The following is a 15,202-nucleotide window of genomic DNA, read 5'->3' on the forward strand; positions in this document are numbered from 1 at the left end:
CGTGCACCACAACTACTGAGCCCACATGCCACAACTACTGAGGTCCGTGCACCTAGAGCCCGTGCTCCGCGACAAGAGAAGCCACTGCAATGAGAAGCCCACGCACCGCAACAAAGAGTAGCCCCGCTAGCGGCAGCTAGAGAGAGTCCGCGTGCAGCAATGAAGACCCAACGCAGCCAAAAAATTTTTAAAAAACTATGTACAGTTCTGGGAAAACTATAGGAATTACAGCTTGTCTACTACTTCTTGAAACCGAAAAGCTTGTCGTGTCTTCTTAGAGCCCGCCCCCACGGAGATACTATGGAAATTGGCTTCTGTTTCAAAACCACTCTTCTGATGTGCTCAGTACCCAAACTCCTTCCCCCAATATCCTTTGTTACAGCTCATGCCTGAAACTTAAATGTGCATCCTAACTCAGGACATACCTGGGGTGTCTGAATTTGCATAATCATGTTAGGAAATCTTTCCTATAAGGACATGTACAGGCCTCATGGCTTATCTCCACTAATTCAACACTAAAGATGTTCTCCTGCAGTACAGATCCAGCTCTGTTCATTAGAAAGTAGGTCACCTGGCTGCCCTACTGAGTTCCTCACAGCCAGTCGGAGAGAAGGCAGAAATGACTCAGCATTCAGCCTGGTCTAAAATGGTCCAGACGTCTGCTTTCTAAGGCAAATCCCAGTACCCTCATAGCTACACCTAGACTTTTCACAATACTTACAGCTAAATGCATTCCAACCTCATTATGGAGCTATCAACTGGAGCCAAGTACTTGTATTACCTCAGGAACATGGTATTTCCCTTTCCAAATAGTAAGTTATATGCTTCCTCGTAAATAAGGCAGACATTAAAATAAACAAATTGGTGGGCTTCCCTGGTGGTGCAGTGGTTAAGAATCCGTCTGCCAATGCAGGGGACATGGGTTCAAGCCCTGGTCCGGCAAGATCCCACATGCCGTGGAGCAACTAAGCCCATGCACCACAACTATTGAGCCCGCGTGCTGCAACTACTGAAGCCCGTGCACCTAGAGTCCGTGCTCCGCAACAAGAGAAGCCACCGCAATGAGAAGCCTGTGCACTGCAAGGAAGAGTAGCCCCCGTTTGCCACAACTAGAGAAAGTCCGTGTGCAGCAACGAAGGCCCAACACAGCCAAAAATAAATAAATAAATAAAATAAATTTTTTAAAATAAATAAATAAATAATTGGTGATATCTCCTTAATTGTACCACAGAGTAAATATTGAGCACTGCATCCCACATCTAACAAATTAGCATCGCCAATTTGGCAGAGAATTTTAGCTTTGTGATTGTTCTATGTAACTACCGTTTCTTAGGCTCTAGGGAGAAAAAAGCAGACCCCACTATGCCTGTCAGAATATGAGTCAGTGATAAAGATCCTTTTCCTTGATACATGCACAGCAGGTCCTGAACTGCTGAAACTCTAAGGAAACTTCTTGAATACGCTGGTTCTCTCCATGTGATTTTTAAGACATGCAATGCACTGTTCGTTTTATCATAAGCTATCCGAGCCATAGCTCTTATCTCATAAAGATTCTTGTCAGTACGACATAACTCAGTTTATGACCTGAAAGGCGTGCAAATAATTCAGATGTCCATATAAACAGTTATTACAAACATCTTTAGATTTTAAGTGATTTTCACAAACATTGACCCAAATCCTAGTACATTCCTGAAAATTGCCGTTTCTTTCTGAAAATAAAAAATGTATGTCAGTCAAGAAGAAAGAAAGATATCATTAAAGGAAAAAAGTACAAGCGAAAAGTCTTATGATATTTAGAGTTATTTTACTGGTGTCAGGTAATTACAAACTAGGTATGAAGGAAGAGTAACTTACTTGATGGTTACTAAGTTTCATTAACATTACAAGGTAAACAATGGAATAACTTACCATTCTACGTTATCTGTTTAGATGAAGTGAGTGTAGCCATGCCTTAGGAAAAAGGATACCTATTAAATACAATCTGAGGATCTCTTCCAGGTTATAAGTATGTATCCTTATCTACTTGGTTCGTTCTTAACTACTTATTTTTTTTTTAATTTTTATTGGAGTATAGTTGATTCACAACACTGTGTTACTTTCTGCATATACATATATCCACTCTTTTTCAGATTCTTTTCCCATATAGGTCATTACAGAGTATTGAGTAGAGGTCCCTGTGCTATATAGCAATCCCACTCCTGGGCATATACCCAGAGAAAACCATAATTCAAAAAGACACATGCACCCCAATATTCACTGCAGCACTATTTACAATAGCCAGGCCATGAAAGCAACCTAAATGTCCATCGATAGATGAATGGATAAAGAAGATGTGGTATGTGTGCATGTGTATACACACATATATATATATGTATGTATACACACACACAATGGAATATTACTCGGCCATAAAAAGGAATGAAATAATGCCATTAGCAGCAACATGGATGGACCTAGAGACTGTCATACTAGGTGAAGTAAGTCAGACAGAGAAAGACAAATATCATATGATATCACTTATATGTGGACTCTAAACAAATGGTACCAATGAACATACGTAATACTTTGTAATTTAATGATGTAACTAGTCCAGGAGCCTCTGGAGCACACTGAGCCTGTCAGCTTACGTGCAAAAGTAGTGCACTTGGATAGTATCCCTCCCTAGCCTCCTATCAGAAGACCAGGACAGGAAAAGCTGCTCCAGCAGCTCTCAGAGGTCATCTTGTGAGAAGAGGGATCTAGACACACCTGATCCTTCCATCTGTTTTACAAACAGGGCTTCCACGTAAGCATGCGCTTGAAGAAAGTTTCCAAAACCAAAATGGGTTCAGAAGCACTCTGGGAGTGAAGTCAGAAAGAGAAAAGCAGATATCATATACCACTGCATATATGTGGAATCTAGAAAAACGGTGTAGATGATCTCATCTGCAAAGCAGAAATAGAAACACGGATGCAGAGAACAAATGTATGGATACCAAGGGTGGGGGGGGGATGGGATGAACTGGGAGATTGGGATTGACATATATGCACTGCTATGTACAAAATAGATAACTAACGAGAACTGACTGTATAGCACAGGGGGAAAAAGTTTTTAATAAATAAAAATAAAATAATTGTGTTGTCTGGAAAAAAATAAAGCACTCTGGGTATTGAACTCAACCGCTTGGTAAACACTGCTGCTTCCACTTTCTCCTTCACGTTTGTCTCCTCTCCCCACTCCTCTTATTTACCACCATAGGTTGGATCAAGGCAATTATCCTTAGAGATAAGTCAAACACCTGACCCTAAAACCCTTCACCTCCTGGGTTACCACCCCCTTAGCAGGATGGCTTACTGTAACCATCTTACTACTTTACCAGGATGGCTTGATTCACGCTTCTGAAGTTAGGGTTTTTATTGAGAAAATTCAAAGATAAATCAATGGTACAGTCAGGCATAAAACATTTAGTCATCAAACCTATATTAATGTTCAAAGGACAAAGATGTTTAAAGTTTTTCCTGTTTTCCTTTGTATTACTAAAGAAAATTTTACATTGCTGATACCTATCGTTAAAATAAGACACTTGGCTCATATCTCACATTAAAACATTTCCTAGGGCTTCTCTGGTGGTGCAGTGGTTGAGAGTCAGTCTGCCGATGCAGGGGACGCGGGTTCGTGCCCCAGTCCGGGAAGATCCCACGTGCCGCGGAGCGGCTGGGCCCATGAGCCATGGCCGCTGAGCCTGCGCGTCCGCAACAGGGGAGGCCCCAACAGTGAGAGGCCCACGTACCACAAAAAAAAAAAAAAAAAAATTCCTAAAAATGTTCCCTTTTAAGCAAACTTTTATTAGTCCACTTAAATATCCTTTCAAAGGATTAGTATGCCTGTGTTAATACTGGTATAATACTATGTAGGAATACTACGTATATACACTAAGAGCTTGAAAAATCATTCTTTCTCACAATAGTGTATATATATCAAGGTGAGAAATGATTTAAAATGTGTGACTAGAAATTGTAAGATTATTAGAATAAGCTTCCTATGCCTTTCACCACTAGAACTCACTGTTTAGATTGAATTCTAGTGTGTGATGAGTTCTGAACAAAATTGCCACTTCTGAGTAGAAAGTACAGACACAGATTCACAATTATTCCATATATAACCATTTGAAAAGCTGAACACTGTATTAGAAATGTTATCTAAAATTTCAGACATGATATCTAGGATTTAAGATCATGATTATCACCTAACAAGACATCAAAATAAAAATTAAAGACTAAGAGAGCTTAATTTCCACCATAAACTTTTAAAGAAAGAGCTCTAAAACGGAGAAATAAATTTCAAGTAACAGAAAAGCTACCCCTAAAAACTTTTTTAAAAAGGGACTTAACTACGTATTAGGTTGGCCAAAAAGTTTGTTCGGGCTTTTCTGCACGATCTCTGTTAGACATGAAAAACCAGAACGAACTTTTTGGCCAATCCAATACTTAGCGAGCCCAGGAATGGGTGGGTCCAGGGGCCCATATGTGGAGAGTCACCGTCTTTCTCTCCTGTCTGTGCTGATTCTGCTTTCAAGTGGGCTTTCCCAACAAGGTGAGAAGGATGTTAATTACAACTTCCAAGCTCACAGATGACCAGTTCTGCAAGCTCAGCAGAAAGAGGGCACATTTTCCTCATAGTACCAGCAGAGGTCTAGGAAGGTCTCTGATTCATCCAGGCCAGGAGTTGGAGGTGGCATCTGCCCCATCCAGGCCACAAGGACCAGGAGCGAGCAAGATATGTTCTTCCAAAGAGAAATCCAGTCCTGCTACCACCAAAGAAGCACAAACAGCTGATTTCCCCTACATGAAATTGAACAGGGTTGCCGAACCCAATTCCCATGTGTGTGGGAGTCTTCCCAACATCAATGAGCAATTCTCAAATCCCAGGAGGATGTCAACTCAATTCTAACACTACCTACCCAGAAAGAAGCAGATTCCACAGGCCAAGAGCTCAACCCAAGACCACCCTCCACTTCAGGTGGCAGTCGCAAGCCCTCCCTGTTACCTGGTGTTCTGACCAACTGGCTACAAGCTCAAGGTTTCAGTGATCTCCTCTTCAAGTACTTTACTAGAACAGCTCACAGAACTCAGGAAAACCTCTTTACTCACTAGATTACTCATTTTCATTACAAAGGATATTAAAGGACATGAAATAACAATCAGATGAAGAGACACACAGAGCGAGGTCCCCAGCAAAGGAGCTCCTGTCCTCCTGGACGTTGGGGCCTGGCACGGTGCCATGAGGAAGTGTTCTGGTTCCCCACTGTGGAAGCCCTCCAAAGGCCAAAAAGTGTTCTTTCAGGTTTTTATGGAGGCTTCATTACACAGTCACGATTGACTAAGTCATTGGCTAACAGCAAATGATTCAACCTCAAGCTCCTCCCGGAAATCAGGAGGTGGGACTGACAGCTCCAACCTGCTCATCACATGGTTGGTTACCCTGGCAACCAGCCTCCATCTTCAGGTGCTTCTGAAAGCTACCTTATCCACATAACAAAGGATACCTTTCTCACACTTAGGAAATCCCAAGGGTCTGGGGCGCTATGAGCCAGCAACTGTGGATGAAGACCAAATATATATGAGAAATCTATTTTGTTTTTTTGTTTGTTTGTTTTTTGCGGTACACGGGCCTCTCACTGTTGCGGACTCTCCCGTTGCGGAGCACAGGCTCCGGACGCACAGGCTCAGCGGCCATGGCTCACGGGCCCAGTCGCTCCGCGGCACGTGGGATATTCCCGGACCGGGGCACGAACCTGCGTCCCCTGCATCAGCTGGCGGACTCTCAACCACTGCGCCACCAGGGAAGCCCGAGAAATCTATTTTGGTCGTCTGAATGACTACTACGTGCTCAACTAGGAAGCCTCCACAGCAAGGGCTTGAGCCGTCCTGAAGCCCATCACTCCTCCTCTCGCCTCACCGACTGCTGCCTGAGTGCCACGCCCCCACCTGAGTCCTGAGGAGGGGTCCTGGCTGCCCGTATTGGGGGGCTGCCTCCTGCCCCGACGTGGATGGCACAGCAGGCACAAGCCAGCACCAGCAGGAGGTGCCAGCGCCCTGGGAATCCCTGCTGATCCCACCCAAGGGCCCAGGGTATGAGAAAGTGCTGTCCAGACTGAAAAAAAATTCCAGGAATTCCTACAATTCCTGGATTTAATAACAACACAAAACAAAAAAACAATGCTAAGTCCTAAACAATTGGAACCTATCTCCTACATCTACCAAGACAAAGAAGTTTCTTTGTTGGAATATGGAGAAGAGACTGTTTTACAGGAAGATATAAACCTTACCTGCTAGCACCCCACATGTGGCAAGGATTCAGGAAGTTCTCACATCTACAAATGCCCATCTGAATTGGCATTGGGCCAACTGGCTGCACCCGCAGGAAGTAAGTCTGATAAATTATCTGTAGAATTCAATTGGCTATTCATTATAAACTGCAATGGGCCAAAGACCTTATTTCTCTGGTACCTTTGGCTACAAGTTACATTATCTAACTTGTATTATTTACTTTTGTACCTGCTTTAGGAGAAGCACCATGCTTGACCTATCATTCGTCTCTCATGTAATGCCGTCTGGTTCAGTCTCTTTTAGCCATTTATTATTTAATAAATATTTATTGATCTGCCTTAATTGTTAATATTCTAAGAGAAAAGACCTGGTTTTTTTCAGGTTCTCATCATTAGGCCCCATGAAACTATACAGAGAAAGGAGCAAGGTTTGCAAGTGCAGTCATATCTTCATTTGTAAGAATTATTTAGTTTTCTTCAGAAAAACAAAATGATTTCTTTTTCTTACATTTGTTGCTTGAAAGTCTGGGGGCTGCTTCCATTACATATACAAAAAAATTGAACTTAAGAAAAACAGTGCATTCTTACTATTTGAAAAGTCATTTTATAGCATTGGGATCAAAATGCAAATTGTAATTATTTGCTGTAAGTGGTTTCCATTAAGATAATACCACTGTGAATCATTTCTCCTTTGTATCTTTTTACAATACATACCTAGCACCATGAAACAGTGTTAGTACTTAGCAAATTATTTGTACTCCTAAGTGTTTTGCAGATGCTTCCTTATACTTTTCTAAAACTCATTATCACCATTTTCTCACTTTGAGTCATGGGGACCCAGCTTTCTCTATGCAGGATACTGAGTTGAGATCCATGGGGCTATGTATAACTAGTCTATTTACCTCAAGTAAGGGGGACTATGTCAAACAATATATCACAAATTCTTTTTTCTCAAAAGTCTGAAAAGTGTCTAACAAATCAGAAAGCCTGTGAATCGATGCTTTTTGTACAGGTTGGACTTTTTACACTGGTTCATATATGAGGCCACATCCCTGCCTCGTATGTGGATAAACAACATTAACATGGATTCAAGGGACCACATTGATTTTGAGCCTGAGAAAGGCCACCTTTCCAAAACCAGTTCCTACACAAGCTTGAAATCTTACCATTGGAGATTCAGTCCTTCAAAGCAAGGTCTTGGATAATTGAGAAAAAAAACAGAAGCCCTGGACTAGAGGAAGAAAGAAGGAACTAAAAGGGAAGTTGAAGCCGCACCAAGTACTTCATACCTTCCCTTAGGTCAGGCCTGACTGCCCCTTCATTTACGTCCATGAAAGCGAGCACAGCCAGAGCACAAGAATCAGGGAGCAGGGCTTCCCGGGTGGCGCAGTGGTTGAGAGTCCGCCTGCCGATGCAGGGGACATGGGTTCGTGCCCCGGTCCGGGAAGATCCCACATGCCACGGAGCAGCTAGGCCCGTGAGCCATGGCCTCTGAGCCTGCGCGTCCAGAGCCTGTGCTCTGGAACGGGAGAGGCCACAGCAGGGAGAGGCCACAGCAGTGAGAGGCCCGCGTACCGAAAAAAAAAAAAGAAAGAAAGAAAGAAAGAAAAGAACATAAGAATCGGGGAGCAGTCAGTAAAACACAACATCGCCCCAGCACTGACCAGCGCCAATTCCCAGGCCTCGGCCCAGAGTGGAAAAGGGCGCTGCAGGCAGCTTGGTACTGTACCTATGTTTGGATGCTTTTGAAGATTCACAATGAAGTGGTGGGTTTTCTACCAAAGAAGCACAAAAACATCACTACAATAGCACCTAAAAAAAAAAAAGGGAGTCCCTTCATATGAAACTTCACTACACATTTTAAATTTCTTTCCAATAAATTACATAGTGAAATACAAATTTACAGAGATAGGTAGACATATGATCTTTAAGAACAATACCTTTTGGATACGTCCTAGGAAACTTTTTCCCTTGAGCTTCTGTTTTCTTCCTCTTACCAAATAGTGCCAGTCCTGTGCATTGTTCTGCACCAATAAGTTGAGCAGGTGACACATGCAATTGGATTATTAAAAATCTTATTTTCCCCTGATTATAATTTCCAACCAACAACTACATACTGTATTTAAATAAGTTTGATTAGAACTCTAAAAGTCATGACATGTGAATCACATTATTTCCAAAGGTTTGAACCGTGTGAGAGTTAAACACTGAAGTCTACTTTCTAAACGTCACCAGCAAATGTCCTCAGTGAACAGGTGGACACCATGAAAAACCATGATCAGTCGCACTATCCAGTACTGTTCTATGTAAAAACAAAATACTACAAGTCCTCCTGATTTGGCCCTCAATATTAAAGTAATGTAGCATGTACGGAGGAGCATTGAGAAAGGTAAGAGAAAAACGAATCAAGTCACTTATTCAAAGTTATTTGAAGCACATTCTATTCCATATGGCTTTTCCAAGGAAATCCCAAATTTGAGGAGAGCAGCTCATTCATTTCGATGGCTTCTAACACATTTAAGAAGCTGATGGGTCAAGAAATGCCCTAAGGAAGGTTTTAAAGTTTTTAAACCAAGTACTTTGCCTTTATCTTTATTTGCTGCCCCCAGAATACTAATGATAAAATCTGAAATTGACTATGTTCTCAGAACTGTTCTAATGTGCATTTTATATAAATTGTTGCAACAGAGACCATGTGGCCTACAAAGCCATAAATTTCCACTATTTGTCCTTCCCTGGTCTGAAAAATGTGTGTGGACCCCAGTCCCAATCTAAACTCAAGAGGTTTGAAAATTCTCCCTGCTTCATTGCTTTGGTTAAATGTCAGCTTTTCCTGTTACTGCACAGTCAAAGTCTCCGCATTTAAATTCTGCAGCTCAACTCTACTTACTAAGAATCAAGTCTCCCGTCAGCTCTCATGAATTTACACGTTGCTAAGAAAAAAGTATGTTTATACACAGCCCTTTCGCTTCTATATCATAAACCTGCCTTCCAGGTACTGCTTTGATATGGGTCTCATCTGACTTTTATAAGCAAAGTATACGACAGCCTTAGAGTGATCCCAGCTGTTTCTAATTATCTAACTGAGCAAACGATGAGGCAATCAGACATTTTAAAGTCTATTTTTCACCTACGCAGCTAGTAAATAAAGCTCTAAATTTTAGTCACTCATCTCACTGGAAAGGGAGAGACCAATTCACGCTTGTTTCATGAAAGTAGCAGTTTTCTGGAACAACAGGCCCTTAGAAGAAGCCAGCACTAAAACAAAGAGAAAGAAACCCCAAGGGCTGGAGTTGGCAGGATGAGAAGGAAAATGTGGAATACCTGTTGATAATCTTTCTGTTTATCCCCTTCATCTCAACAGCTAAATTCCTACAGCTGCCTGCCCTTCCATCTTTCCATTTCCCTTTTTTTTTTTCTTTTCCTTATTTTCTCTTTCCTTGTCTCCTGGAAGAGAAGAGCGGAACCCCACATCAGACAGGAAAGAAAAAGAAAGCAACAGAGAAAAAATTAGTTTTGTTCCTTCTCTGCTCAAACCCTGGTCCCATCCCACCCTGTCCAAAAGGCTGACACTGCGATGCATTTTGCTGTGAGATACATTACACATTCAACATGAAATATCACAAAAGGCAGCACAATGTCCTAGAGAGAGACTTCAGCCACATGCATTATGTAGGATCACTAATTAAACACAAAGCCTCAAAACTAACAGATAGAAGCAATGAGGTCCAAACCAAGAGGAAATCACACTGTTTTCAAACAGGACTCTTAATAAATATGGAAATCCTGACCTATTCCTCAAGGGTGTTGTCAATATTCCGGTTACAGTTTGGGTCAGGGCAAGAAACGAGGTCAAAAGACGCAGCATGCATGGATAAAGAGGATTCTAGAAGAACTACTGAATAACCTTCAGGAGAAATGACCTGTACCGCCGGCAATAAAGAAGTCTTTGGGGACCTTTGATAAGATTCTTCCACAGAGCAAAGGGGGAAGCTCGACAGTCACACCGTGGGAAACAGACGTAGAAACAGAATCTTTGGATCCAAAGGACAAAGATAAAAGAATAAGGGTCTGAAGCATAAAAACCCGAGGCTCCTACTCCATCCATATCTCATTATATTTTTCTATCACTGCAACACAGGAGTTCTAATTAAAAGCAGTAATTGAAAGAGAACCAGAGGGGCAGAGAGAGAGGATGGAAGGAGGGAAGAGAAAAGAGGGGAGGGGGACAGCGAGAAGGTAAGAAATATGTGCAAGAAGGAGCTGGAGACTGTAAAACGGTCGAAGACAGAATTGTTGGCTGGAAAACAGAAATCCAGTACGAAAAAAATCAAAATGTACAGCGAGGGAGAAACATTGTAAGGGGACACAGGAAAGGGACAAGAACCAAGGACCAAGGGAGAGTCCTACTCAATGAAAAAGAGAACTGAGGAGAGAATTAATGGAGAATTAATCCCCAAGGAGGAGGACGACGAAGTAGAAGCAACGATGAAAGAAAGACTAACCCAAAAGCAGGGAGCTACAAAATACTAGTTTTTAAGATACCACCAGAAATTTGAAACCATCACGGTACTGTCTATTGGTATATGTTATTTTAAAAAATTGTTTAATTCAAAAGAGGTAAAAGATACTCCTTTTCAGAATCGAGGTTCAGGATGGAAGGAGAGGATCTGGGCTAGGCTGGGATTTGAGATGCGGGCTCTGAAAATTCTGATGAATTCAGGAAAAGAGACCTCTTTCAACATAATTTGGCTATTCAAGTACAGTGACAGGAATCATCGCATGTTGAGAATGGTGTTCTTTTAACATGCTTTGGGGTAGAAAGCATCTTCATTAGTCATTCAACTCCAGCAAGAGAGGGGGAATGAAAAACTGCACTGTCTATGTCACTGTGTGCCCAGCACAAAGTTGGGGCGCATTAAATATTGATAGAATGAACTCATCTCTTTTATTAATGTTACGAAATACTTAAATATCATGGGTTAAAGGACATCTGAAATCCCAACCCAGGAGCTGTAAGAAGCAACTATGTCTTTCTGAAGCTGTAACCAAAAAGAGACAGGAGCCAGGTTATCTCTGAAAAACCACTCCCACTTGTTGAACTCCTAAGTGTGAGACAAGATCCTATACCCTCTTTGAACATAATCTCATTTGATTGTCACAGCCTACCTGCGAGATGGGTCTTATTCTCTCCAACAGTTTACGAAACTAAGGCTCAAAGAATTTCAGTGTCTTACCCACTGGTCAGTGAGGACCTTTAAGGAACGGACCACGTCTACCAGAATATAAACCCCGCGAGGCCAAGGGTTTGGGGATTTGGCCTATTTTGGTCTCTGCCGTTCCCTCTTAGATAAACGCCTGACACAAAGAAGAAACTAAATATTTATTGACTGAATAAATAAATGAATGAATGCCTGTTTATGATTAGACAATGATTATGGCCAGGAAAAAAATACATCACCTCGCCAGCTGATCTTGTTTTGAATTCATGATGGTTAGCCTCCAAAGTGGGTTCCTAGCCTTGACATAGCAAATCCAAGTTCAGTCCATTTTATTTTTACGTTACATTTAAAGCCATGAGTCAGGAGGAACTCACTTCAAAATGAGTGTAGGGGAAAGAAAAGATCCAATGTTCACAAGCCAGGGAGGTAAGGAAAAACCAGAAAACTCTAAGAGGAGCTAGTGTGGCAGGGGAAGACCTAAGAACGTGGCCCAAAGAGAAAGGAGTATTTTGAAAAGGAGGGGATAATCGGTCAGTTTCCCTAAGAAACAGACTTCAAGAAGTTTTACTGCGGGATTAGAACAAATAAGGCATTAGGAAACACGGGATACTGCAGAGGGCTTGGCCAGTCTTACAGGGGGCTCAGAGGCTGGAAGAGCCCTGTAGATATTGCCCCCATCACCCTCCAAGCGAGAGGCCGGCACCCAGCTGTCACTGATGTAGCCGTTCTTGAGGCCACACCTGATATTCATTCTCATTCACCCGCCTCTATTCACTAGATGCACTTAACCCTTGGGGTGGCCCCAAATTCCCCTCCTGATCACCAGATCAAGAATTAAGGTCAAGGGCTTCCCTGGTGGCGCAGTGGTTGAGAGTCCGCCTGCCGATGCAGGGGACACGGGTTCGTGCCCTGGACCGGGAAGATCCCACATGCCGCGGAGCGGCTGGGACCGTGAGCCATGGCCGCTGAGCCTGCGCGTCCGGAGCCTGTGCTCCGCAACGGGAGAGACCACAACAGTGAGAGGCCCGCGTACCGCAAAAAAAAAAAAAAAAAAAAAAAGAAGGAAAGAAATAAAGTGAAGTCACAATAAAATCTGGCCAGAAAAGTTCTGGGCCTGCTAAGGAGAGGAAAGGGTCTTAACACCAGAAGAGCTGCAGTGTTTAGCACCATGTTCACCCTTCCATACACCTTCTAGCACTGGGCGCAGGAGGTTTGCTCAAATGCTCACTTGTGTGCGGTGTGGACCACTGACACACTGCTTCCCCCTACATCCGATGGTGCCCCTTATGCCATCTCCCTGAGAGGTTATCCATGGAGTCCCCTGTTGAGGCCCCCTCGGTCCTTGAGGATTTTCGCTTCGGGGTTCAACACTACTCTCTCCAACACTATTTTGGCCCTAATTCTCGGTGAGTTCAATATCCACAAAGGGGAATCCTGCAATACCCCATCATTTCAGTCCTCTGACCTCCTGTCTTCCAAAAGAGCCTGTTGTGTACACTTCCGCACCTGCCCCCCTGCAAGCTTACCCACAGCCAAGACGGAGGCCGCAGCCCGTCTCCCTCCACCATGACGGAGAATCGCTGAAGACGGAGAGACGAAAGACAGAGCTGAACTGGGCCTGCTTACCCGCTCTCTGCAAGGCTGTCATCTTCGTGTCCGATGCTGGAACTGGAAGTCCTCAGGGGACGCGGCTGGAAATGAAGTGGGGAAAAGCAAAGACAAGTGAGAACCCAGAAGGACAGACTGGAAACCATGTCAGGCTCTGGCAGCCTCCCACCTGGATGACGTGGGCACCCTGCGGCACACAGACCTGGTCCAGGGGCCGAGAGGCTGGAGGAGGGTCCTGGCTGGTGCGGTGGCAGGACTGGGGCTGCCTCACAGCAACGCGGCAGCAAGCAAACTGGCGACCACGCGTGGGAGCCGCAAAAGCGCCGGCCTCCTGCGCAGGAAAACAACATGGCTGCAGCGTCCTAGCGCCCCTCCCTAAATACAAACACACCGGAAGGCAGTCCGGCCAGGGTGCTTCAGCTGGGCCAAACTGGCTCGTTGCAGAACTAGCCGCTCCATCATCTTCATTTCAGGACAGCACCCTCTGGCGGCCAGCTCTTGCCCTCTGCAGCCCCGCTCTGATGGTCTCTGACCCCACTAGAAGCATCCCGCAATCCCTGGGTCCTGTCAAGGTCTCTCACAGTCACTCTAGCCTCAGTTTCCCCTGCACCCAGGACATTATCATAGGAGGCACTCCCTTGCGTAAACCCGCACTGCGCTTTCTTGTCTTCATGCTCACCTGCTGAAACACCGCCCCGCCCCCCCCCATGGTTAAAGCCAACTCCCCAGTTACTCACCGCCTGCACCTGCACAGCCAGAATGTTACTGCGAAGGGCGCACAACACTTCTGACCAGCCTTCCTCTAAACAACCAGGAGTTCCTTCACTTCAAGTGAACTCTTAGCTCTCTCCAGCAGCCCACCTGTACTCCCCCAGGACACTCACAGTCACCCTGTCTCGGCCCTTCTCCACTTCATGCGGCGCTTCACACTTCGGACACACCCCGCTCCTGCCCAAACTCAGCTCAGGACCTTGCTCTTACTGGCCTTCGTTACCTATCCCTGCATAGCCGAACACGCGAAAAGGTGATGGCTTAAAACAAAGCTCACTATTCTGTGACCTGGTCATTTGTGCTGGGCTTACCTGTTCTCAGGTGGGTTCACTCACAGGTGTGGGCCTCAAACGAGATGGCTGGGAAGGCAGAGGCAGCCGGCCTCTCTCCACGTGGATTTTCATTCTCCATCAGGACTCCCCACGTGAGAATGGAAGCGTCCAGGCCTCTCAAGGCTTAGGGTCTGCCTTCTAGTGGACACAGAAAACCAGGAGGCCGGCTTAAGGACTGTGGAAACAGACATCACCTCTTGATGCAAGGACAATTTGTGGCGATATTCACAATCTCCCACATTTTATTACTCATGAAAAGACCAATGTACCACAAATAGGGACAGAAAGCAAAAGAAACACCATAACCAGGCATTTTTTAAAATTTTTATTGGAGTATAGTAGATTTACAATGTTGTGTTAGTTTCAGGTGTACAGCAAAGTGAATCAGTTATACATACACAAATATCTACTCTTTTAGATTTTTTTCCCATGTAGGCCATTACAGAGTATTGAGTAGAGTTTCCCTGTGCTATACAGTAGGTCCTTATTAGTTATCTACTTTATATATAGTAGTGTGTATATGTCAATCCCAATCTCCCAATTTATCCCTCCCCCCCTTATCCCCTGGTAACCATAGGTTTGTTTTCTATATCTGTGACTCTCCTTCTGTTTTGTGCATATCCATATTTTTTATTGCACCTATATTATCAATGTTCTCGTATACAGATTATAAATATTTGTGCCATTGTGTCTTACTTTAAATATTAATTGACTCACATACTAAATGTTCCATGGTCGGGGTCAGCACACTATGGCCAACAGGCCAAATACGGACTGTAAATAAAACTTTGTAAATAAAGGTCTTTTGGAAAACAGCCACGGACACTCACTGATGTATGTGCAGTTGTGTTCACACCGCAACAGTGGGATTGAATAGCTGCAACAAAAATTGTATGGTCTGCAAAGCCTAACTTAATTACTATCTGACCTTTTCACAGAAAAAACAACGCCAGCTCCTTCA

At 43.8% G+C, this 15,202-nt stretch overlaps 1 long non-coding RNA gene across 3 annotated transcripts in view; it reads right to left on the reverse strand.

Moving 5' to 3' along the window:
• The window catches only part of LOC307182557, a 585,550-nt gene that overhangs the window by 553,910 nt on the left and 16,438 nt on the right, over window positions 1–15,202 (reverse strand). For all 3 annotated transcript variants that reach the window (XR_013827196.1, XR_013827197.1, XR_013827198.1), the window contains exons 2-4: window positions 14,221–14,379; window positions 13,341–13,469; window positions 13,157–13,221 (exon numbers count right to left, since the gene is read on the reverse strand). This is a non-coding gene — a long non-coding RNA (uncharacterized lncRNA). The remainder of the gene's footprint in view (window positions 1–13,156; window positions 13,222–13,340; window positions 13,470–14,220; window positions 14,380–15,202) is intronic.

Source organism: Stenella coeruleoalba, assembly GCF_951394435.1.
Source record: "Stenella coeruleoalba genome assembly, chromosome: 1".
NCBI lineage: Eukaryota > Metazoa > Chordata > Mammalia > Artiodactyla > Delphinidae > Stenella > Stenella coeruleoalba.